At 53.5% G+C, this 25,937-nt stretch overlaps 1 pseudogene; it reads left to right on the top strand.

Moving 5' to 3' along the window:
• The first annotated feature begins 3,205 nt into the window (after window positions 1–3,205).
• On the top strand, window positions 3,206–25,196 carry LOC130024573 (vacuolar protein sorting-associated protein 33A-like; annotated as a pseudogene).
• Window positions 25,197–25,937: the final 741 nt, after the last annotated feature.

The following is a 25,937-nucleotide window of genomic DNA, read 5'->3' as shown; positions in this document are numbered from 1 at the left end:
TGGCTTTCAAGGGGCCCACGTATTTGTGACTCGGGCATCGGTAAAGAGGCCCGATGTCCTCCAGCCACTTGTGGATTGCACGGTAGAAGTCAGAGCTGAGAAGAGACCAAAGGAATTAGCCGTGAGGACTGGTCAGCAGGAGCAGCTGCCGGGGTCTGTTTGGCCGTGTCCATGTAGGGGTCGCCACACGTGCCCACTCGAGGAAAGGCTGCCAGGTGATTGTGCAATGTTCCAGGCTTGTGTCAGGAACACGCCAAGGAATCTGCCCTCCCCTCCTGCCTCAGAGCTGATGGCTCAGGCTAGTTGGATAGTCCTGACCAAAGAATGGGAATGTGGGACTGGGCGACATTCCAGCGTGGAGAGCGTTTGCCTTGCACACGGCCAACTTGGGTTCGATCCTTGGCATCCCATATGGTCCCCCAAGCACTGCCAGGAGTAATTCCTGAGTGCACAACCAGGAGGATCCCCTGAGATCTCTCCGTATGACCCCCTCCTCCCCCAAAAAAATCGGAATCTGCTCATGATCACGGTCACAACCATCCTGTTGTTTGTCGATTGCCTCGAACAGGTCCCAGTAATGTCTCCTTTGTCCTAGCCCTGAGAATTTTTTAAAAAGTGCCATATTCAAGGCTCTTTCCGCGTTAGTAGAATGAGCCTCATCATTGTTACTGGTATTTGGCATATTGGGTAAGCCACGGGGAGTTTGCCAGACTCTGCCGTGTGGGCTGGTTACATTCGGTAGCCTGCCAGTTTATCCAAAGAAAGAATGAGATAATAAGATGCTTCCGGGAGCTGGGTTTTATAGTCTCTGGGTCTTGGCCGTTGATGGGATTACAGGGCACAAGGGGGCCAGTTGGTGGGTGTAACCTCTGCCTACTGGAATATGGAGGATCTGAGTGGAGGATGCTCAGCCCCAATCTGAGCAGGCTTGGAGATCTCAGCCCCAGGACACGCATGCCTTTGTTCCTCTGCCAGTACCTTCATGCCTGTGGAGAGTGGTCTCAGCATGGTGGTGGCTGGTTGTAGAGGTCTTCGGCTGCCGGAGCCCTGGTCGGGGTGGGGAGGGAAACTCAACCTGCTCCCCTCCAAGGGGTCGGGCGAGGACAGCCAGGCGCGGGGGCAGGAGACTCTGCTCATCCTCCTTAAACCCCTTAACTTTGAATAAACATTTAAAATCAGACTTTCTAAGTATGTGTTAGACTTAGAGCAAGGAACTCTTAAAATAATCTTATGGTGGGATCAGTTACCAAATAAGTTTGTTTTGTTTTGCTTTGGGGACACAGTGCTCTTCAGTCATTCCTGCCTCCAGAGACCATGCAGTGCTGGGGACCAACCCAGATCTCCTGTCTGTGAATCGTAGACCCCAGCCCAGCCCCAAACACATGCCATAGGAAACTCAAGGTTCCTGACCCACAGGGTCGCATCAGAGATTTCCTTTCCACTAAAACGCTCTTATTTCCACCTAAACAAGATTCTATTCCCTAGAGAGGTGTTGCTCATGTAATAGCTTAACTGCACAGAAGTCCACCCTTTCGGGTGTATTTCCAGCCCTTTGGTGTTGAATTCAGGAGATCTCTGTTAGTCTCAGATTCTTTGCTTTCTATTTAATGATCTGGAGTGTAAGTGTGAGCCAGGCGCTGAGAGAAATACACACTTCTCTTTTCATCTCTGTGAGAATTCCCGTTTGCCGTAAACCCATGAGAATTCTGTAATGTGTGTGCGGATATCTTGGGTCTCACTAACCAGACATACATTCTGCCATTTCTAACGTGGGCCTCAGTCTCTGATTCCTCCTGTCAGTTTTGGGAGGCATCTGACACTCGGAACATGCTCTTCATTCACCCACTTACCCGGGGACCAGAGAGACTCGGCTTGTTGCTGTAAGTTATGCCTCATTCAATGTGTCACCTGCCCGCATCACTGGTGCTATGGCCCAGAGCATGTGATCTAAACATGCATGACCCAGTGCCGCAAGGTGGGTTGGAGGGAATACCCAGTGGCCCTCCCAGCTTCTCCCATGGGTGCGCATTCCCTCCATCCCCAAGGCACACAGATTCGAAACACTGAGTAGGACACGAACATCCACTGCTGTCCTGGACCCCAGACTTTAATGAGATCCCCCACTTCACACGCACCTCTGTCTCTCTCCCAATATGCATCCCACGAGCCACACTTCTGTCCCCTCTCATGTCCTTTCCAGGCTGTGGCATTGCCCAGTCTTGACTGAACGTCCGTCCCCACCCTGTGCTCCCCCCCACACGTCCTTTTGTGTGTGTTTTAATTGTTGTCATTGCTTGGTAATAATTTATTCAAGAAATAGCACTTCTTCCTGGGATTAGGTGTTTAAAAGAATTCTTTTTTGGGGGGTAGGGTGGGGCTGCAACAAGTTCTTTTTTTTTTCTTTCTGTTCTCCATCTCGCAAAGGTATTAACTTGTTTCTTTAAATTCAAATGGACACAATGATACGCTGGTTCTGGCATGTACACACAGGCAAACTTTTTCTCCCTCACAGTCAGTAAAATTTCACTAAACTTGTGTAAGCATCAAAGCCTGGGCCCCTCCCCCCGCAATAGTCCTGGGAGCCGTTGAGCGGGGGTTCTAGGGCAGTTGTGCACTGGCCTCTCTCTGGGTTGATTTCTGGTACAGGAAGGGAAGTCGAGGCCCCAGGGGCCATGAGGACCCTCAGGGCCTGTGACCAGCAGTCCTTGGCCAGCGGGCCCTAGGAGGCTCAGTTGGCTGGGGTTTTTCCCACCTGGAGTGGAGGGCGCCCCCTAGCAGGCGAGGGGGTGCGTGGTGATTCTGGGGCGGGGGCGCTGCAGCGGGGACAGCCCCCTGCTGGCAAGTGCGGGCCTCCTGGGTCGCCGCTGACCCCCATCTCCTAGACCGGCTGGGCAGGGTGCCCCCCCCCCACGAGGGAGATGAGGAGCCCGAAGCCTGAGCCCAACTCCACCGCTGGACCCAGACCCAAAGCCGCACGCCAGGGGCCCCCGCCCGCCCCGCCCGAGGGGCCGGGATCCCAGGCCACCGTACAGTCCTGCCGCCCCCGCCCCCGCCGCCAGAGCCCCGCGGACAGATGCCTCAGGACTGAGACCCCCGCGCCGGGGGTCCGCGCCCGAGGCCCAGGACTCGCGCGCCCTGCGCTCCCCTCCGCCCGCCCTCCCCTGCCCCCAGGAAAGACGGTCAAGTGGCTTTGGGGTGCGCCTCGATGGGCGCCGGGGGCTGGGGTCCGCCCTGCGCGGGGAGACGGGCGCAGGGGGTCGCCCGCCGGGAGTCGCGGGCCCTGCTCCGGCCCCCGCCAACCCACCTGGCGCCACGGATTTCGGGCATCCGGCCGGAGGCCCCCCAGGGACCGCTGCGCGGGCAGCGCCACCTCCTGCGGCTCCGCAGCCACGGGCTGGCCCCTGAGGGGCGGGCAGGGAACCCTTGGGACAGGGGGACGCGGCCTGAGCGAGGCACGGTTGGGTGCCTTTGGGCGGGACCCCCTGCGCCAGTCAGAGCCCCGCACCTGTGCAGTTCGCACGGCGGCCAGCAGATGGCAAAGCGAGCCGCTCACCGGCCTGCTGGGGCTGCTGGTGGGTCCCTCACTTGGCAGGACCCAGTGATAGCCAGGGGAACCCGAGGACCCCCTGAGACCGCCTCCAGGAGCCGAGGTGGGGCGGGGGGGGGGGAACATGCCCTCGCAAGGCCAGCTGGCAGTGCAGGGGAGATGACGCCAGGGCGCCCTCGTCCCCCGTCCCCAGCTTCCTGGGAGGGTCCCTCCAAGGGAGCAGAGGCAGCGCTGTGCCCCGGCTCTGCTGGGGGTCTGGGGGGTCTGTACAGCCCCCGGGAAGCGCTGAGTCTCGGAAGCCTGTGCCCTGGCTCCGTGGGGCACCCCGGGCGCCCCTAGCGGTATGGAGGGAGATGAGGGGGTGTGATGTCACTATTTTCACGTGACCGCGGCGTCACGTGGCGGCGGGGTCCTGTGGAGCCAAGGCCACGCACCTGTGGTCAGGCGGGTGAACCTGAACGTGCTGCGCAAGTTCCTGGACATGTGCGCGGGCAGCAAGCTGACAGTTGGGGTGGGCGGCGGCCTCTGGGTCCGGGGGCGCCACCCAGAGTCAGCAGCCCCGAGAGAGGGGGAGAGAGGGGGCGTTGCGCTCCCCGCCCCTGTGGCCTGGGTCTGGGAAGGAAAACGGGAGCGACCTGAGTCCTTCTCAGCAGGACGATTACAGCCCCGCGTCCAGGCACTCCCCGCTGTCCCCGTGTGCGGGGTGGCGCTGCATGCTACCCTGGGTACCACTTCTCCCAGCTGCCTGTTCCTCCACGGTTCGCGCAATCAGTTATGCCAAATGGGGAAAAAGGACCCTGGTGTCGCACAGGCGAAATGCTCACAGGCCGCTTGGCATTCGTCCTGGCCCCCAGTGACACCATCCTTGCCTAGGTAGAGGCGAAGGTCAGCGGGAGGCCTGACTCTCTCAGGGGCACCTGACACTGTCCCAGCTTTCCAAATACTCTCTCAGAATTAAGATACCTATGGGATACCTACACGAGAGGTTTTCATTTGATTGATGCTGGATTATGTGACGCCTGTTACATGCTGGGTTGACCGGTTTCCTTGGCAGTTCACCCACGGGGTTCATGACCCCAGTCTGACCCCAGGACACTGCATACACACTCTTTGTGGATGACAGTGAATGTGCTTCCGTGGCCAGTAGCGCCCCTTGCCCTGACGCTGTTTTTCTTCAGGCCACAAAATAGGAGTGTGGTTAGCTATTGCTAACGGCAAGTTTTGTTTGTCCAGAGTTTGCAAATGACTGTTGTTTGCTGTTGGCCGTTATTGAAATCCCTTTTACTAAAAGAACGGGATGCTTCTCTCTCCCGCAGGCAATAGTTTGAGATGAGTATCTCACAGGACCATTTGGCTTGATTGCACAGTACTCACTTCTAAAGGTAAAAAGGTTTTGGTTATTATTATTTTTTTGAAACTGTCATTCTGGACTCTAGCAAGAGTAATATGATGTTCCACTTCTGGAGTAAGTGGTGTGCAGAGCTGTCTGGTTTTTAGAATCACTGACGCTGTTATGAGTGGTAAATGTTTTATCTTCTGTGGACCTTTTGTTTATTTATTTGAAGTAAAAAAAAACATTTTATTTGGTGACCTTTAGGAAGAGGACGAGCAGAGAGAGAGTAACATTTCAGGAGAGACCGTGGGCTTCTCCAAAGACAGAGAGAGCCCCTACACACATCCCAACATTAGAAAGGAAAGCACAAAAGTCCCCATCTCAAGGAGAGCTGCGGGCACCGTATTTGCTCGGCTAGACGGGCACAAGCACCTCAGGGGCTCGGGCAGCATAGGAGCCTTCAGTGGACCTTTCAAGGGTGGGTGTGCACACCCCTCTTCTCCTTGACGGAGCAGCATGTCTTCTGATTGTTACTTCACGTGGCTCCAAATTTTTCAGACACAGGATTGGTTACTTCAGCCTGAATTTATACACCTGGCTTTGGGGAATCTAAATTTTTATCCTAAAGTGGTTTTGAATTTTATTTGGGGGCTCGTGCCAGGCAGTGCTCAGGACTTACTCCTGGCTTTGCACTTAGGATCACTCCTGGCAGTGCTCAGTGGACAGTATGGGGTGCTGGGGATAGAACCCCGGGTCAGCTGAATGCAAAGCAAGCACCTTCACCACTCTACTTTCTCCCTAGCCCCAGGTCTCCTGAGCACTGCCCCTGGGCACCTCCTGGTGGTGAGTCTTAGCAGTTCGATGAGGCTTGGTGCTGTGGTGGCAGGGATATCCCAGGCCACTCCAGTGGCCTCTCTTGGGATGCACATGGCAATGCTTGAGACCCTTGTGGTGCCAGGGGACGAAGTTGGCAGTCATGTGTCAGGCATGTACCGTAACCCCTGCATTCTCTGACTCAACACTAAAGTCTACTGTGCTTTGGAGTGGGAGTGTTAGAACACCTGAGTTTTTGTTGTTGATCTGTTTTGTTTGGGCCACCCCTGGCAGTGCTCAGACTTACCCCTAGCTCTGCACTCAGGAATGACTCTTGGTGGTGTTTGGGGACGGTGTGGGAGGCCGGCAATCCAACCCGGGTTGGCTGCCTGCAGTGATGTCCGAGTTTGGGTCGGCTGCTAAGCTTTAGGGGTTCTGTTTACCATTTGTATGTGTGCTTTCCTAGGAACATGAGGTGGAGAAAATGTTCACACTCAAAGGAAGCCGCTTGCAAGCAGCGGATGTCAAGAATATCATTTTTTTCGTCAGACCCCGGCTAGAACTGATGGATATAATTGCTGAAAATGTGCTTAGGTATCTCAGAACTGATGCTTGGTCCATACGGAATCATTCCTCTAGTGGTTTTAGTGCTCATCAGGACACCTTTGCTTGCCAGCGCTTTAGGAAGTGGATCTTTGGACAGATGTGAGAGTGTGTCGGAGGAGAATGGGGGGTCAGGAGTAGCATACTCTGCAGCCAGAAAAGGATAGATCCTCGGAACCCAGTGTGGTCCCCAAGTTTTCCAGGAGTGACTTCTGAGTGCATAGCCAGGAGTTATCCCTGAGCACCTGCAGGTGTGGCCCAAAAACTATAAATAGAGAATGGGAAACTTTGTGCATTGGGGCTTGGGGAGGCAGGGCAAACCACAGAAACCCACTCTCTCAGGACAGTAGGAAGCTCCGGCCTGTCTCAGTAGAAGGACCCAGATTTTTTTATAAAAAGAAAAACAGCTAGTGGTTCTTTTTCAAGTACTGAATACCATATGCTCAAATTTCATAAGCAACGTCAGGAGAAGCTGATTAAAATTTAATGCTGCAGCATTTATGGAGGAAGTGCACCAGCCCAGTCTGCATTATGTTTGATCGACGTGGCCCCTACGAACGGACTTAAAAGCATGCGGGGTATTTGCGCAAGATCGGGCACGGTGTGAAGCAACCATTTATTTTCCTAGAGACATCGCTTGATTAAATAGAAACATTTTTTTTTCTGCAAGAAACAGATGTCCATTGCAATAACCCTGAGAGGTTTTTGGGTTTTTTTTCTCTTCTTGGGTGACACCCGGCAATGCACAGGGGTTACTCCTGGCTCTGTACTCAGGAATTACCTGCGGTGGTGCTCAGTGGACCATATAGGATGCTGGGAACTGGGAATCGAATCCGAGTCGGCCGCGTGCAAGGCAAACGCCCTACCCGCTGCACTGTTGCTCCAGCCCCAACCCTGAGAGTTTTCATGTCCCATCAATGGCCCACGAGAAGCAGCACTGCCCCTTGGCAGAGCACAGGTCAGCGGTTTCCAGAAAAAGCATCACATCAAGAGAGCAGGAAAACTCGAAACTTGGGCCGAGTCAGTAGTGGGGGGTTAGCTGATAAGCGTCTCTTTAGAGCCCACTGTGTGTCAGGCACAGGTGGGGCCCTGGGGAGCAGTCCTCGCGTCGGGGCCTCGGGCCAAGGCACGGTCCTTCTCTTGCAGTGAAGACAGACGTGGCCCCACAAGAGATTTCCACATTTTGTTTGTGCCCCGGCGTAGCCTGCTGTGTGAGCAGCGGCTTAAGGACCTGGGCGTCCTGGGCTCCTTCATCCGTATGGAGGAGTACAGCCTGGACCTCATTCCCTTCGACGGGGACCTTCTCTCCATGGAGTCGGAGGGCGCCTTCAGAGTAAGTTCAGTGTTTTCCCTTTGAACTTGACACTCGTTTCTGCCTCGTTTGTGATGGTGACACTCACACTGGCATTTTAGTGATTCCTGGAAGTGTCCAGTTTCTTCCTTTTGGGGAGAGATGGGAGTTGGTCCACATCCAGCAGTGCTCAAGGTTTACTCCTGGTTCTGTGCTCAAGGATCACTCCTGCGCATGCTCGGGGACCATATGTGGTGCTGGGGCTAGAACCCAGATTGGCTGCGTGCAAGACCAGCGCCTTCCCCTGTGCTGTCTCTCCGGCCACTGCTCCTCTTGCTTATGGAGAACCTCCTGTTCCAACAAATTGGCTTAAAATTGTTGTTGCCCTTACTGAATTCTCAAAAATCAATTGGCCTTAAATGTGTTGATTTCTGGTGTTTCTCTGCTGCTGTTCGATGTTTGTCCTTGTGCCCGTCCCACCCTGACTTGACTGTGGCTGTGGAGGAAGCTTTGAGAGTGGAAGGCAGGGCCGCTCCAGCCAGAAAGAGTCAAGTCTGTCACTGCGTTTTTCCAGTTAGCCCTTTGTGAGTGATTTTGTTTCCATGACTCGCCTTTCCCCTTGATTGAGTCTTGGCAAGACCTGAAGACTTTTATCTTACATTTTCATTTTCTAGAAAAAAAATTGCTTACATTTTTCATTCAAACTCTTGAGGTTCTGCAGTGTGACCTCAGGGCTGGGTGCAGGGTGTGCGGGAAATTCTGTTTCTCCCACATGCCCGTCCCAGCCCGTTTCCTACTGGTTATTTTCAGCACATATTTATTTGTGATTTATTTGAGATCTCCAAGCCTGCACGGTTTGGGACTGGACCTGTCAGTAGCTAGACAGTTACACCCTCCAACTGCCGTGTAACCCCAACAACGGCCAGGATCCAGAGATTATCACAACAAGCTCCCGGGAGCGCGCGGCCGCGAATATTATTTACTTTTTTCTAAGTTTTCAGGGTACCTTAAATATCCAACCCACACGGCAGAGCCTGGCAAGCTATCCGTGGTCTATGCCAAATAGACCAAATTGATATGCCAAATCCAGTAATAAATGAATCTCATTTCCCTAACCCTGAATATGCAGAGTCGAGAAGGATATGGAAGGAGAGGCTGATAAAACACCAAGGCAGACATAGGCTGCCAAAACGCAGAAAAACAAAAATGATTGTCTGTACTTTTAATGCTCGTACGCTGGCATCTACTGTATCCATTGAATTCCTTATGGTACAAGCACGAAAGATCAAGTACGACATCATTGGTCTGACCGAAATGAGAAGACATCAATCCCATCATGCTGTTTTCGACACTGGAGAAAAACTGTTCCTTGGAACATGTGATAAAAGAGGCGTCGGCGGTGTTGGTATCCTTGTCAATACAAACTTAGTCATGAGCATTGATTCATTCGAATGCCTAACAACCCGAATCGGACGATTACACTTGAATAAATGTGGCTCACTACCGGAAGTTTCTATCTTTGTTGTCTATGCACCAACATCCAGTTATGGTGAAAGAGAAACTGAGAAATTCTACATGGAGCTGGAGAAGTTCTATAAAGAAGATCACACCTTCTACAAGATCATTGTCGGTGATTTTAATGCCAAGATAGGACCAAGAAGATCAGTCGATGAACTCCACATCGGAACCCATGGCCTGGAATGGAACGAACAGGGTGACAGACTGTCTGAGTTCATCATGTCAACCAAAGCCTTCCATGGTAACTCACAATTCCAAAAGGATGAATCTAAATGTTGGACATGAGAGTCTCCCGATGGACGGTTCCACAATGAAATAGACCACATCATATTCAATCGGCGGTTTTGCCTAACCGATGTTGCTGTTGTCCCAAAATTCCAAACGGGATCAGACCACCGTCTTCTTCGTGCAAAATTCTACCTCACAGAACGAGGAGAAAAGAATGCAAGGTTTAAGAAGAGGACTCCCAGAACAACCACCAACTGGGAGCTCTTTGGCTCAATTGTGGCATCATGGGAAGATGCCGTCATTGACAACATTGATGAGGAATACCATCGAATGATTCAGCACCTCCATGATTGTGCAAGGAATGCCAAGAGATAGATAACCACAAAAAACCGTCTTTCTTCGAACACTCTTGAACTTATTCGCCAACGTGGCTTGGCACATGCCTCAGGCAACCACAAGCGAACATCCGAACTGGCAAAGCAGTGCAGAGAAGCCATCAAGGATGACCTCAAAAACAGGAGAGCAGCAGTACTGGTAGATGCAGCAGAAGCTGGGAAAAACATTCGTAATGCCCGCCTGTCCTTCACCAACTACAAAACCAAGATGACTGCCCCCCGACATCATGATGGATCTATCACATCTTCCAGAAGGACAATGGAGAAGATTATTCATGACTTCTACTCAGATCTCTTTAATAGCCACATCCACTTGCCCACATACCACATACCACATGATGGATATGTCGTTCCCAATGTTCTCCCTTCCGAAATCCAACATGCCATCTCGTCGGTAAAGAAACAAAGAGCACCTGGCCCAGACAAGATCAGACCTGAACAACTGAAGAACTTACCATCAGTACTCATCAATACATTGGCTCGACTTTTCACACGCTACCTGTCTGAATGCAAGGTTCCATCCCAATGGAAAACCAGCAGGACTGTACTACTATACAAGAAAGGAGACACCCACGACATTGGCAACTATCGCCCAATCTGCCTATTGTCTGTCATCTACAAACTATTCACTCGAGTCATCCTGAATAGGATTAGCAGAACGCTAGATGAAGGACAACCATGTGAACAAGCTGGATTCCGAAAAGGATTCAGTACCATCGACCATATCCACACAATAACCAAGCTCATTGAGGTATCTCGGGAGTTCAAGATGCCGCTCTGTCTAACGTTCATTGATTTAAAGAAGGCCTTTGATTCTGTTGAGACGGAAGCGGTCATGGAAGCCCTAGCCAATCAGGGTGTACAAACTCAATACATCAGGATCCTTCGTGAGCTCTATTGCGGATTCACTACCAAAATCGCACCATTCTACAAAGAAGTAATCATCCATATCAAGAGAGGGGTTCGGCAGGGTGATACCATTTCACCAAAACTCTTCAGTGCCACCCTCGAGAACATCATGCGACGATGGAATGGGAAAACATGGGAGTGAAGATAGATGGTCGGCAACTACACCACCTCCGCTTTGCTGATGACATCGTTCTAATAACACCGAACATCAGCCAAGCGGCACAAATGCTGAACGAATTTGACCGTGAATGTGGAAAGGTCGGACTACAGCTGAATCTTACGAAGACAATGTTTATGAGAAAGAGCCTTGTTCCTGACGCTCCATTCGCTCTCAACGGAACCACCATCTCCGAATGCAATGGTTATATATACCTAGGTCGAGAAAACAACATGATGAATGACCTGGCACCTGAGTTGCGCAGGAGGAAGAGAGCGGCTTGGAATGCCTTCAAGAGCATTGAAGAAATAACTAAAAGGACAAAGAACCTCCAGCTACGAACACATCTCTTTGATTCCACTATTCTTCCTGCATTAACATATGCCTCAGAGACCTGGACCCTACGAAAACAGGATGAGAACGCTACTCGGGTCTCTCAAAGAGGAATCGAAAGAACTATGCTTGGAATATCACGATTCACTCAAATGAGAGATAGAATCCGGAGTTCTGATCTTCATCAATGCTCAAGAATCAGGGACGCTGTCTCATTTGCCAAGACATCAAAAATCAGATGGGCTGGACACGTAATGAGGTTTACAGACAACCGCTGGACTAGAGCCATTACTGATTGGATTCCACGAGACATCAAAAGATCACGTGGACGCCCACCTATAAGATGGTCAGACTTCTTCGTCAAGACCCTAAATGATCGGTTTAAGGCTCTGCATGTTGCTAGAACGAACAGATACCATTGGGCTACGCTAGCACGCAACCGGGATGAATGGAGACATTACTGGCACCCGCTCGAATAAATCGATGAATAACGGGGATTAAGTGATTAAGTGATAAGTGATTTATTTGTTTGCTTTGCTTTGGTTTTTGCTTGGGGCCTCACGTGATGATGCTCAGGGGTTACTCTTGGGGGTCCTCAGGGGTCCATATTTGACTCTTTGATGCCAGGGAAGCACCTTCCCACTATACTATCTATCTGGCTCCCAGAGTTTTTCTTTTTTAAATATTGTCTTTTTCTGAAAAGTTGTGTTTTGTTTGCAAATATGATTTTATATGTTTTGTTTACTATCTTTATGACAGGGAGCACTTCTGAAAAATTTCTCATTCGAAGTGTCAGCTTGGCTCTTAGGGGTGCCCGGGCCAGAACTCTGGCTCTTTCTTCTGTGGGGTGAGGTTTCTCCATGCTGAGTCCCTTAAGATAATCTGTAGACCCAAAAGCATTGATTTATTTGAGTTTTCACCCAGATGTTTTTCCTATGGCACATTCTTCACTGGAAATAGGGAAAATTGGGCATGGCTGGAGTTCTGGCAGAACGACTGGGGACCCCCCCCCAAGTGTGTAACCACCACCTAGAGTGTGCGACCCTCAGCCTCAGCAAGAAAGGGAGGGAAAGGGAAAATAAATAGCGGAATTAAGGGGAAGATGCAAGGGGGAAACACATCAGCTTGATAATGTCTTCTAAAAACGGCGCACTGGACCAGAGAGATAGTAATGTGGGTAGGGCACTTGCCTTGTCCCTTGCAGACCCGGGTTTGTTCCCTGGCACCCCAAACGGTCCCCCAAGCCCCGCCAGGTGTGACCCCCAGTGCCAAGCCAGGGAGTCAGCCGGAACCCGTGCACGGCCCCAAAGCTCCCAGTGCCTGTCTGCGCCCTCTGCGCCCTCTATCATTGGAAGCTTGTGCAGGTGTGTTTGAGACGCGACCACGTTTCCCTGCATTCCTTGGGCGTGTGAGTTGATTTGTGGTACTGCTGCTGCTGGTCTCAAGACACGACCTTTCGAGAACGCAGGCGCATCACCAGATTTCCAGGCACCATTTCCCCTCGGCATGTTGGTCTCAGCAGCACCTTAAGAGAAAGAACCTGGGGCTCGCTTTGGTTCTGGGCTGTTGTCACCCAGCTCCCTGTGGGTTTGCTCACGTCTCTGGGCTTCATCCTGTGGAATCCAGAACTTTCCTGGGCTCCCCGATGGTCTCTCCCCACCCCAGTCATGAAGCAGGGAGGGGCTTGCATGGCCTTGTTTGGTGACAGGACACAGGCCTGCATACCGCTGTGTAGTAATAGGGTACGGGCCTGCCTGCCCCTGTGTGGTGACAGGACTAGGGGTTGCCTTCCATCCGAGCCATTGCAGGTCTGGGAGCGGCCCCTCTGCTCCTTTTCCCAGTCAGCAGTGCGGAAGCGTTGAGGAAGCGGCTTGGTCACCCCAGCTGAGGATAGGAGCTGTCTCGTTCACACCCAGGGTTGCTCCTGGCCCTGCGTGGGCGGGGCAAGGCCATCCCAACAGACAGACCCAAGACTGGTCCTTGCCACGGGCCCCACATCCGCCCGTGGATGCTGCATTCACGCCTTCTCGTCCGTCCTGAGCCACGACGGCCCCCGAGCCCGCATCACCTGGGGAGCCCCGAGTTCAGGACAGGAGGGACCCACATACCACCAGTTATGACCCTAGTGGCTGTTAAAGAGGAATTGCAAGGGCTGGAGCTATATACATTCGGAGGGCATTTGCCTTGCACGCAGCTGACCCAGGTTCAATCCCCAGCATCCCATATGGTCCCTGAAGCACCACCAGAATAATTCCTGAGTGCAGAGCCAGAGGTATCCTCTGAGCCTCACCGGGTGGGAGTTGTTAGAGGTGTCTCTGTAGCAATACGCCGTTTTTCAAAATGAATGTTTTGTTTGGGTGCTCAGGGCTGGGCAGGACCAGGCAGGAGCCGGCTTAGCTGTCCGCAGGCAGACACAGTTCCCGCTCTGAACAGTCACCTGTGCCCCTGAGCAGTTTGAAAGAGGCCCCCTAGTGCTTTCCTTCCACTGAATCTTCCTCTCTGCTCTGCTCCAATGCGGAGTTTCTGGTCCTTTTCTGAGGACTCTTTGGACATCCCGACCAGGATGTTTTGGAATGAAGTGTGAGGCTGCACCCCAGACTTGGCAGAGACATCCTACATGATCTTTGGGGATGTTATGCTCAATCTGGGCCAGGCTCTCTGGGAGGTCTCCCTCTCTACCCCGCCCTCAGTCTGCACCCCTCGTCCTCACGCCTCTGCGGTGCACGCCTGTTGGCTGCTGCCTTAGACAGGGTCAAAGATTCCACGATGAGGGGCTGGAGCAATAGCACAGCAGGTAGGGCGTTTGCCTTGCATGCGGCCGACACGGGTTCGATTCCCAGCATCCCATATGGTCCCCCGAGCACCACTAGGAGTAGTTCCTGAGTGCATGAGCCAGGAGTAACCCCAGTGCATTGCCGGGTGTGACCCAAAAAGAAAAAAGATAAAAAGAGAGTCCCGCGATGGGCACCAGCAGTGCCGCCCCATCAGGTGGAGTGCAGGTGAAGCGCGTTGCGTGATTTCCCTCCTCTGCTCTCCGCACTTGCTGGGTGAAGGGATTGAGGCACAGGAGAGATCTTGAGGCCCCGCTGGGGACCATGTGTGCTCTGTCAGCCCTGCTGAACCACCCGGCTGGGGGGTGCGTGCCTGCGTGCTTTTGCTCTTTCTGGGCCAAAGAAGTTTCTTTCTGTCTGTGTGTTAAATGGACCTTGTGGCCCTTCTCCGAGACCGTGGCTGCCCTCCTGCTGTCCCCTGTGACACTCGCTGCTGTATGTGGGAGAGGCTGCCTGCCCTTCAACAAGCCCAGAGTGTTCTGCTGTGTGGTCACGCGGGCAGGCGGAGGCCAGCCTTTCCTCGCCCGCCCAGCAATGCTTGCCCCCAGTAGAGATGCTGCCTTGAGGCCTCGGTGCTGACTCACAGAGCCTGTGCCCACGTGCCTGGCCCTCTCCCACAGGAGTGCTGCCTGGACAGCGACCAGACGGGCCTGTACCACGCGACCAAGGGCCTGATGAAGCTGCTGACCTGTACGGGACCATCCCCTAGATCTTCGGCAAGGGCGAGTGCGCCAGGGTGAGCCGGGGCGGGGAGAGAGGCCTCTCTCCTGCGGGTGGGGTTTGGGGCTCCACCTCGCAGTGCTCTTGGCTCTGTGCTCGGGCCACCACAATGAGTCTGTCTGCATGCAAGGCGTGACCCCTGGCCCCTCTGCTGTCTCCCAGCCCTCTTTCCTTTTCTTTTTTCTGTTCTTTATCTTTTCTTTTCCATCCCTACTCTCCCTCCCTCTCTCGCCCTCTCCCTCCTCCCGCCCTCTCCATACCCAGCAGTGCTCGGGGCTCACTCCTGGCAGGGTTTGAGGGATCGTACGTGGTGCCAGGAATTGAACCTGTGTCAGCCACCTGCAAGGCAAGCATCCTACCCACCATACTGTCTCGGGCCTATCTTGTTTTATTTTATTGTTCCATTTTTTCCGCTTTATTTTTAAATTTTGGATTGCCGGGGTCTTTTTAGCTTCATTTTAAAATCCGCCCATTGCTAAAAAGGCTCTCCCTGACTCTGTACTTTGTTCCCAGCAAGTGGCCAATATGATGATGAGAATGAGGAGAGAGTTTACAGAAAGTCAGAATTCAATATTTCCTGTTTTTGATAACCTCTTGTTGCTTGATTGAAATGTGGATTCATTAACGCCCCTTGCGACTCAGCTGACATACGAAGGACTCGTCGATGAAATTTATGGCTCCAGAACAGTAAGTGAAGCGACATCATTTACTAATAGGTTAGCTGAGTAAAATCAATCTCAAAAGTGTCTGTTTTTAAAGGTGTGGCATTTGTGTATAAGTCAGAATACTTGAAAATGTCAGGCACTGACTTTCAGCCCAAGGTTAAAGCGAGCTCGAGCCAGGACACCATCGGGGAAACTGAGGCGAAGGCCTTGTGCAGAGGGCCATGCGGTGTGCAGCCCCGCTGCTCAGGCCGCCCAGGGAGGCGTGAGGAATAGAGCGTTTCTGAGGGGTGCCTGGGTCTGAGGTCAGGGGGCTTTGGCCCCGGGTGTTAGATTCTGTAGCATTTCAGATCTGAGTGGGGGCTAGGAAAGGTCACGGGGCTAGTGCCAGGCGCACAGTCAGCGCTCGGTTCCATCCGCGCTCCTGCCTCGTCCAGTGAGCACTGAGCCGGGAGTATCTCCTGCTGGGATACAGTCTGAGAAGTTTCCCACAGTCTGATTGTGTCTTTTCTTCAGAACAGGGAGCCCTAGGCCGCAAGAGGGGTAACTCCGGCGACTTCAGGAGTGGCCCTGGCCGGGGGCTGGGGAAACAGCCCTGGGGATAGAGCCCCGGTCTGGAAGGACGGGGATGCAGCTAACTGCATGGGGTCTCTCTGGGGACACAGAGCCCTGCAGCTGCTAAGTGCTGGCCGAGTCCAGACAGTGCTGTCTGTCCAGTGTGCCAAGCTGGTTATCGCAGAGTGGATTGTGATGGCGTGTGTGTGTGTGTGTGTGTGTGTGTGTGTGTTCGTGTGTGTTAGTGTGTATGTCACTGCAGTGGTGAATGCATGGCTCAGTGACAGCGGCCACGGAAGCAGAACAGGACCACACATGGAGGCATTTCCACACAACAAAGCGTTTTCCTGCTCTTTCATGATTATGGGGGTGTTTCCGGTTTGTTTTTTACCAGTTGTTCCAAAGGATAACTTCTTAAGTTGCTTCCTTTTGTGGGGACAGTTGTAAGCAGTGCCCAAGGGACTGTGGGGCTGATCTCGGTGATTTTCTGCTCTATGGGGCCAGTCCGTGGCCCTGGGGCAACCGGGCTTGTGCCTGGCAGCGGCTGGGGGTGATGCCACACACACAGTCCCTCCCCAGAGTCAGGCTCCGAGCTTTCACTGGCACGGGAGCACCCCGTGCGAGGGGTCCCCACCTCCTGGTGCTTCTGCAAGTCCCTCGAGGGATCTGGCAGAGGTGCTGGGGTGGCTGGTGCGGAGGTGTGAGAGATGGGACTTGTGGGGTGCCTCCGGGGGGAAGGCGTTTTGGGAGCTCACAGTCTCTTCACATCACACACTTACTTCTGATGAAACATTTAATTAAGGGAGAGGGCTGGAGTGATAGTACAGCGGGTAGGGCATTTTCCTTGCACGCGGCTCAGCCCGGGTTCGATTCCCAGCATCCCATAGTGTCCCCTGAGCACCACCAGGAGTAATTCCTGAGTGCAGAGCCACTAGTGACTCCTGTGCATTGCTGGGTGTGACCCCCCCAAAAAAAGAAAAAATTAAGAGAAATCTGAAAAACAAGGAGAAATTGGGCTTCCCCATAACCCCCCAGCTCTGCGCCCGTGGCTGGACCGAGGGCGATGGCAGGTCCGTGCAGGAGCTGCGTGCAGGCTGCCTGGGCCAGCGGATGCCCCTCTGCTTTGAGCTGTAATGCGAGGTGTGGCCGACCTCGTGTATCTCAGCATGTGCTCAGGCCCCGGATCCCGCGGCCACCGTGGTGTGCTGTCTCCAGACGCTAGTTCCCGGGCTGTTCCGAGGGGCTTAGGATTTGGAAAGCATCTGAGAAGTATTTTTCTTCCGTCGGTCACTTTCTCTCCCCACATTCTCCGATGCAGGAGTTCTTGTTGTTGCTTTATGATTCTCAGCACCCACCCCACAGTGCTCAGGGCCCACACGGGGCAGTGCTCAGAGGAACAGACAGCTGGACTTGAGCATGCGCTGCCCCCGATGACCCGTCTCTCTGGACCCACAGCAGTGGAGCTGATTGTGTGTAGACACGTCGGGATTTGTGTTGAAAGTAGAGGAGATGATTTTTTGAAAGGAACCAACTTGGAGCTAGAGGCAGTGCAGCAGTTAGGGTGAGTTTGGTCCCCAGGACCGCATATGGTTCCCCCAGTCACTGCCAAGAATTAGCCCAGAGCACAGAGCCAGGAATAAGCCTTGAGCACTGACAGGTTTGGCCCCAAAATCAGAGAAAGGAAACAGAAAGGAAAGAAGCTGTCGGAGCTGTCTCCGGCCTCAAGCAAACTTCCATGCTGAAATGATTCCTGGGATCTTGTTTTTGTTTTTGTTTTTCTTTTGACTTTTCGATAGCACAGCGGGTAGGGCGTTCGCCTTACACGCGGCCAACATGGCCGACCCGAGTTCGATTCCTCCGCCCCTCTCGGAGAGCCTGGCAAGCTACCGAGAGTATTCGATATGCCAGACACAGTAACAACAAAGTCTCCCATGGAGACATTACTGGGCCCGCTCGAGCAAATCGACGATCAACGGGAGGGCCTTTACCTTTACCTTTACCTTTCTTTTTCGTAGAGTATCTTGCCTGCATGGCAAAGTCTGGCAAGCTACCCGTGACGTGTTCTATATGGCAAACACAGTAACAAGTCTCAAAATGGAGACGTTACTGGGCCCGCTTGAGCAAAATCGATGAACAATGGGAGGACAGTGACAGGGGTCACACTTGGCCATGCACAGGTGTTACTCCTGGTGCTGCACTCAGGAGTTACTCCTGGCGGTGCTCAGGGGGCCATATGGGATGCTGGGACTCGAACCTGGGTCTGGCCCGTGCAAGGCAATCACCTTCCCTGCTGTGCTATCACTCCAGCCCCATCCTGGGCTCCTCTTGGCTTGTTGAAATGGCGGTATAGACGGCATGCACTTGCACACGCCAGCAGGACAGACCTGCAGTTAGGCCGCCCTGGGGCATGTTTCCTCAGGTGGCCCCATCCTGAGTTCAGTTCGGGCTGGCAGTGGCAGGAGGCGTCCCACGGGCCAGGGCAGGGAAGCCGTGCGTGAAAAGCGTGAGCGTCCTACGCTCGTGCGCATCTAGTGACTCAAAGCCCAGTGCTCTCCCCTGACAGGAAGTCTCTGGAGTCTCACTTGGGTGTCCCCTCCCGTGCAGGTCATGTAAAGCTGCCACCCGAGAAATTCGCCCTGAAGAGGCAGGGTGACGGGCAGCACCTGCCCACGGAGTCCAAGAAGGTGCCGCTGAACTCAGCCGAGGAGCTCTACGCTGAGATCCAAGACCGCAACTTCAACGCCGTGGGCGCCGTGCTCAGCAAGAAGGCCAAGGTGATCTTGGCCACCTTTGACGTGACTGGGGCCTGGTGCTAGGCGGCAGGCGGGCTGTGGGCGCCCGGGGAAAGGTGGTGCCAGGCCCTCTCCTGGTGTCAGGTCCTTTGCCAGTCATCATCTGCACTCCCTGTCCCTCCCACCTTCCTCCCAGCTGCTGGCGGTGGCGGCATCTCCACTAGCTCCTGCATCTAGGGAATCCGGGTTCAGCCGGAGCAGGCTGGGAAGGCGTGTGATAATGAGAGCACAGTCCCCGGCCCCCAGCTTCGTTAGCACCTCGCACCCTCCTGCTGCTCATTTATTTTGGGTTCAGCTCACTTTTGAAACCTGAATCAGTAAAATGATAGAAGCTGAATTTTTTAACTCTGGGGGAAGTTTTTAAAAATCACTTTTTCCCTTGAAGGGTGATTTCCTGATTTCATCTTTTTTAGGAGTTATCTCCACAATATCAGTATTTGTATTTCTTTGGGTTTTTTTTTGTTTGTTTGTTTTTTGAGGGGAGGCACACCCAGAGGTGCTCAGGGCTAACTCCTGGCTCTGCGCTCAGGGATCACTTCTGGTGGGCTGAGGCAACCACATGGGATGCTGGGGATCGAACCCAGGCTGGCCGCATGCAAGGCAAGCACCTCGCCACTGTTCTGTCACTCTGACCCCATGGTTGTTGTATTTCTGAAGTTGCTTTTGTCTCACTTGGGTTTTGTTCCTCAATTTTTTTTTTCCTCACCGTGACTTATAAAGCTATGGATAAGAAGTGTCAGGCATTCACTGTTCCAGGTCCGAGCTCGCCATGGTGTCCAGTTCCCTCCCTTCCCGCTGCCAGTGCTCAGGGCTGGCTCCTGGCAGGCCTCGGGGTTCTGTGGGGAGGCCGGGCACTGAGCAAGCGCCTCCCACACTGTATAGCTTGGACCCAGGAAACGTTTTACACTTGATTTGCTATTGTTGAGGTCTCAGGCTATACGAGCGTTAGCTTTTGTGGCTTCAAGGCACAGTTTGCTGAGCTCCACATCCCTGGCAGGGACCATGCAGTGTCAGGTGTGGCCTGCGTGGGCCCTGGGCTCCCTCCCGTCCACATGGTCTCCCAGTGCTGCAGGATGTGGCTGTCGCAGTACCTGGACCCACCAACCTGCCTTTTCTATTTTCCTGTGGCTGTGGGATCTGGTTATAGCCTAATTCGTTTTGTGTCCATTTCTCACACTAAAAATTAAGTTGGGGGAGCCGGAGTGATAGCACAGCAGGTAAGGCGCTTACCTTGCATGCAGCTGACCTGGACTCACTCCCCAGCCTTCCATGTGGTCCCGGTGCATGCCAGGAGTGATCCCTGAGTGCCAGGCCAGGAGGAAAGCCGGGGCACTGCCTTGCACGTGATTCAAACATGCCCTGGGCAACCCAAAGACCCAAATTCTTAAAAATGCACTCTTGGCAACCAGGGCTGGAGCTGGGGCACATTGTGTGTGTGTGGGGGGCGTGGGAGGGTGGGTGGCCTGGGTGCATTCCCAGCACTGCTTTGGCTGTGTCTGGGGCATGCCCCGTGTGTGTGTGTGTGTGTGTGCGTGTATGTGTGTGTGTGTGTGTGTGTGTGCGTGTATGTGTGTGTGTGTGTGTGTGTGTGCGTGTATGTGTGTGTGTGCGTGTGCGCACACGCACACACATAGGTGTGCGAGGCCCTGAGTGCTGTACCCAGTACTGTCGTGACCTTCTCCCCTCCCTCAGGAAAGGCACAATGTCAAGACGGTGGGCAAGATCAAGCAGATTGTCTCCCAGCTACCCCACATGCAGGTGACACGGGGCTCCCTGGCCAACCACACCTCCATCGCCGAGCTCATCAGGGACGTAACGAGTGAGTGCCCTGTCCCGGGCTCAGGCTCAGGGTGTGTCACTGGCTCCCTGCTACTTCTGGGGGGGCCCCCGGCTACTTTTTCACTTGTGCATTGTTCCCTGTGCCAGCCGCTGTGTCCTCACAGAAATGTTCCGAGTGTGACTGTTGGGTTCTGCGGGGTCAGGTGGTGCAGCAGGACTCTCCCAGGCTCTGGGTGGCGCCAGCACTGCTTCGCCAGACCTGGCAATACTTGCTGAGGTTGGTTTCAGTCTGATGTGGCAAGGAGCTGGAGTTGGAGCGGTACTGCAGTGCCTGGCACACAGCCGGCCCGGGTTGGATCCCGGAGTCCCATATGGTCTCCGAAGCCTGCCAGGAGTGATCCCTGAGCACCACCGGGAGTAGCCCCCAAAGTAACCAAAGTAAAATGCCCTTGGGAAATTGCTTTAATTAGTGTGAAGGGGAAGCTGCTAGGGCCCAGGCCCTGGGGCTCTGTGTCTAGGCACACCTCGGGGCACAGGCTGTCAGCCTCTCTGTTCTGGACTGTGCCTTCCTGGTGATGAATTAAACTTGGTGCTTGCTTGCTACTTTGCATGCCTTTGGGAGAAATGAGCATTTATCCCACTTCTGAGTTGCTCCTGTGTTAATTATGTTTCAGCGTCTGAAGACTTCTTTGATGAGTTAACCGTGGAGCAGGAGTTTATGTCTGGAATAGACACTGATCAGGTACGTGAACACTAAAACTGTTTTAGCCGATAGTTAACGAGATTGGCAAACAGAACTCGAGGTCGGAAAGGAATCGCTTTGATTCCTGTGTCTGGCCTAAATACCTGTCAGAGCAGTGCAAAATGTGCGGGAAGAGATTCTGCCAAGGGATAGGTTTCTGTTGACTGGGGGTGGTGTGTGTGTGTGTGTGTGTGTGTGTGTGTGTGTGTGTGCATGTGTTCCATTGCTGTTTGCTGTCCTCAGAGAAACAAGACCCAGCCCTGAAGCCCAAGACTATTGAAGCCCATCAGGGATTATTTAAGAGCATGGGTTATATGATCCCTTTTCCTGTCTGCCTGTCAATAAATCCCGCATTCTCACTTGCAGCAAGCAAGCGCCCAAATTCCCCACAGTCCTTGATACTTTACTGATGCTGCTCAGGTGTCGCTGACAAGTGGGACAGTTGCACCCGCCCGTAGCCCCTGGAGCTTAGGTTGTCCAGGGAGTGTGGGCAGGAGCGTGAGCCAATCTCCAGCCTCTCCTTGATTGGGCCTCTCAGGGGCCGGGGAACGCCCAGGACTGCAGGCCCAGACCCGGCTCTCACACATGAATCTGCCACGACTCTAGGTCAACAGTTACATGGAGGACTGCATCGCCCAGAAGCATCCACTCATCAAGGTGCTCAGGCTCATTTGCCTGTAGTCGGTGTGCAACAGTGGGGTCAAGCAGTAGGTTCTGGATTATTACAAAAGAGAAATTCTCCAGGTCAGTGTTTCTAAGTGACTCATTTGCCAAGGAAGAAATTTATTAAAAAGGCAGTTGGCCTTGCATGTGCCCACCTGGGCTCGATCCCCGGCACCCATATGGGTTCCCTGAGCCCCACCAGCACTGATCCCTGAGCACAGGAAGTGTGGGGGGGGCGGGCAAAAGCAAACAAAACAAAGGAGACATCTGGACAATAGCACGTCAGGAGGTGTGGTTGGCCTCCTTTTCTTACTCAGTTATTTCAGTACACTGTCATCTATCTTCCTTACGTTGGGCCCATGCATTCTGACTTTAAAGTGAAAATGTGGGGTCCAAAGAGCTAGAAAGGGGCTGGAGCAATAGCACAGCGGGTAGGGCGTTTGCCTTGCACGCAGCCGACCCTGGTTCGATTCCCAGCATCCCATACGTTTTCCTGAGCACCGCCAGGAGTGATTCCTGAGTGCAAAGCCAGGAGTATCCCCTGAGGATCGCCGGGTGTGACCTGAAAAGCAAAACAAACAAACAAAAAAAACAAACAAACCAAGAGCTAGAAAGGGGTCAGGCACTTGTCTTGCATGCTGCCGGCTATGACTCAAAATCAATAGTATCAAAATGAGAATGAAAATGTTCGCTCCCTCTTCGGAAGTGGGAGATCTAGCAGGCTCCCCAACTTCTCTGGCAGACATACGGCTATGAGCACATCCTGACGTTACAGAACCTGGAGAAGGCCGGGCTGCTGCGGCCCCAGCAGTGGGGCAGGAACAGCTACCCCACCATCCGGAAGACCCTGCGCCTCTGGATGGACGATGTGAATGAGCAGGTGAGCCGAGTCTTCATGCACACGCATGCACATGCACGCCATCTAATAGGCGAGCTGAGCCTTCACGCACATGCATGCGGACCAACATACACACACAGACCCATACATAGATATACACACACACAGTTCCCCAGTGGTGTGGCATCCTGCTGGTGGGAAGGCGCTGCCCTTGCAGAAGCCAGGACTGAGAGGGGCTTTTGGGGGGATGCTCTTTGAAAATGGGGGCTGGGGGGTGGGAAACAGGGGCCCTTGTCCACTTAGGCCTCAGGGCGGGGGAGGCTGGTCTGGACTCAAGGAAGCCTCTGGTCAGGGAAAAGGCCGGCCTCAAGGAAGAGGATTGGGGACCAACACAACTGACTCATTGTGGGCAGTTGGGGCTGCTGGACTCAGAGTCACTGTGAGAGAGGGGGGTTTCAGACTGGGGGTGACTGTGATGCTGGGGGCTGTCACTCTCACCCTTGGGAGATTTGGGCTTGGCTGTGCCCTGGAGCCTCGCCCCCTGGAAGAATGCCTGAGAGTAGCTTGGCTGGGCTTAGAGCTCTCCACATTCCCTCCCCCCAGTGGGCCAAGATTCTATAGGAGAAGTTTCTCACCAAATCGATGAACAGTTTTTCTTCTGTGGGGGTCGGATGGAATCTTTCCCCGGCAGACAGTTGAATGTTCAGACCCAGCGGTGCTGGGGTTTGGCCACGCACCTGCCCTCTGCACGTGCTGCCGGGCACTGGCACCTTCCAGCACACAGGGGCACCAAGCAGCTTTCTGAGATTGGTTTGAGACAGGACTCAGGGCCAGGAGAGGTGAGGGCAGAGCCATGCGTCAGCTCTGCACCACCAGGTCTGATCCATAAAGCTGTAAGGGCGGGGGTGGGGGAGAGAGAGAGAGAGAGAGAAGGAGAGAAGAGAGAGATTGGGAAATTGGGTAGAGGGTGGAGATGGCAGGGCTGAGCGGGGTAGGCTGGAGCACACTGTGTTCCTCCCCAAAGTCAAATCCAGGATGGCAGCGTGGAGGACGTTTGCCTTTAATGCGGCCAACCCAGGTTGTGATCCCTGAGTGCAGCACCAGGAGGGAGCCCTGAGCACCGCAGGGTATGGCCTCCACCAAAACAAAAAAACAAAAAGAGATCCCATGGTCCATTGGCAGAGAGGAGTTGGTTGACTCCAGGTGTCGCTCTCGAATCCCCCGCAGAACCCCACGGACATCTCGGCTATGCCTCCCTCAGCATGCGGCTGGCCCAGCTGCTCTCCCGGCCTGGTTGGCGCAGAATCGAGGAATTTCTGCACATCCTCCCGGGTCCCCACTTCGAGGAGTGGCAGCCGCTGCCCAGGTGCCTGCAGGATAAACGTAGGTTTGTGAGTGATTTTGTTTTCGTGACCCGCCTTTCCCCTTGATTGAGTCTTGGTAAGACCTGAAGATTCTTTTCTTACATTCTCATTTTTAGAAATAAAATTGCTTACATTTTTCATTCAAACTCTTGAGGTTCTGCAGTGTGACCTCAGGGCTGGGTGCAGGGTGTGCGGGAAATTCTGTTTCTCCCACACGCCCGTCCCAGCCTGTTTCCTACTGGTTATTTTCAGCACATATTTATTTGTTTGCTTTGCTTTGGTTTTTGCTTGGGGCTTCACCTGGTGATGCTCAGGGATTACTCTTGCTGGTCCCCAGGGGTCCATATTTGACTCTTTGATGCCTGGGAAGCACCTTCGCACTGAACTATCTGTCGGGTCCCCGGGACATTTTCTTTTTTAAATGTTGTCTTTTTCTGAAAGGTGGATTTTTGTTTACAAATATGATTTTATATGTTTTGTTTACTATCTTTATGACCGGGAGCACTTCTGAAAACTTTCTCATTCGAAGTGTCAGCTTGGCTCTTAGGGGCGCCCAGGCCAGAACTCTGGCTCTATCTTCTGTGCGGTGAGGTTTCTCTATGCTTAGTCCCTTAAGAGTATCTGTAGACCCAAAAGCATTGATTTATGTGAGTTTTCAACCAGATGTTTTTCCTATGGCATATTCTTCACTGGAAATAGGGAAAATTGGGCATGGCTGGAGTTCTGGCAGGCCGAGTGAGACCCCCCACCCCCCAAGTGGGTAACCGCCATCTAGAGTGTGCGACCCTCAGCCTCAGCGAGAAAGGGAGGGAAAGGGAAAATAAATACTGGAATGAAGGGGAAGATGCAAGGGGGAAACACATCGGCTTGATAATATCTTCTAAAAACAGCGTACCAGGGCCAGAGAGATAGTAAGGTGGGTAGGGCACTTGCCTTCCCCCTGGCAGACCCGGGTTCATTCCCAAGCACCCCATACGGTCCCCCAAGCCCGCCAAGTGTCACCCCCAGTGCCAAGCCAGAGAGTCAGCCTGAACCCGTGCACTTCCCCAACGCTTCCGATGCCTGTCTGTGCCCTCTGCGCCCTCTGCCATTGGAAGCTTGTGCAGGTGTGTTTGAGATGTGACCGCGTTTCACTGCTTTCTTGGGTGTGTGCGTTGATTTGTGGTACTGCTGCTGCTGGTCTCAAGAAACGACCTTTCTAGAACGCAGGTGCATCACCAGATTTCCGGGCACCCTTTCCCCTCAGCATGTTGGTCTCAGCAGCACCTTAAGAGAAAGAACCCGGGCCTCGCTGTGCCATTGGCCCCTGTGGTTAACGTAAACAAATTTTTTTTAATACGGAATTATGGCTGGAGCGATATTACAGTGGAAGGGCGTTTGCGTTGCACGCAGCCAACATGGCCAACCCGAGTTCGATTCCTCCACCCCTCTCGGAGAGCCCGGCAAGCTACCAAGCGTATCTCGCCCGCCCGGCAGAGCCTGGCAAGCTCCCCGTGACGTATTCGATATGCCAAACTCAGTAACAACAAAGTCTCCAATGGAGACGTTACTGGGCCCGCTCGAGCAAATGGACGGACAACGGGAGGGCCTTTACTTTTTTCACTTTACTTACAGATTTCTGGGTGGTGTGGAGATAGCTTAGAGGGCTAGAGGCCCAGCATAACCTGGGGAGCCCCGGGTTCAGGACAGGAGGGACCCACACACCACCAGTTATGACCCTAGGGGCTGTTAAAGAGGAATTGCAAGGGCTGGAGCTATATATATTCGGAGGGCATTTGCCTTGTACGCAGCTGACCCAGGTTCAATCCCCGGCATCACATATGGTCCCCGAAGCACCACCAGAATAATTCCTGAGTGCTGAGCC

Source organism: Sorex fumeus, unplaced genomic scaffold (genome assembly GCF_029834395.1).
Source record: "Sorex fumeus unplaced genomic scaffold, SorFum_2.1 ptg000029l, whole genome shotgun sequence".
In the NCBI taxonomy this organism is placed as follows: Eukaryota; Metazoa; Chordata; class Mammalia; order Eulipotyphla; family Soricidae; genus Sorex; species Sorex fumeus.
Note: the sequence above shows the minus strand (reverse complement) of the source record. Positions and strands in the feature narration are given on the sequence as shown.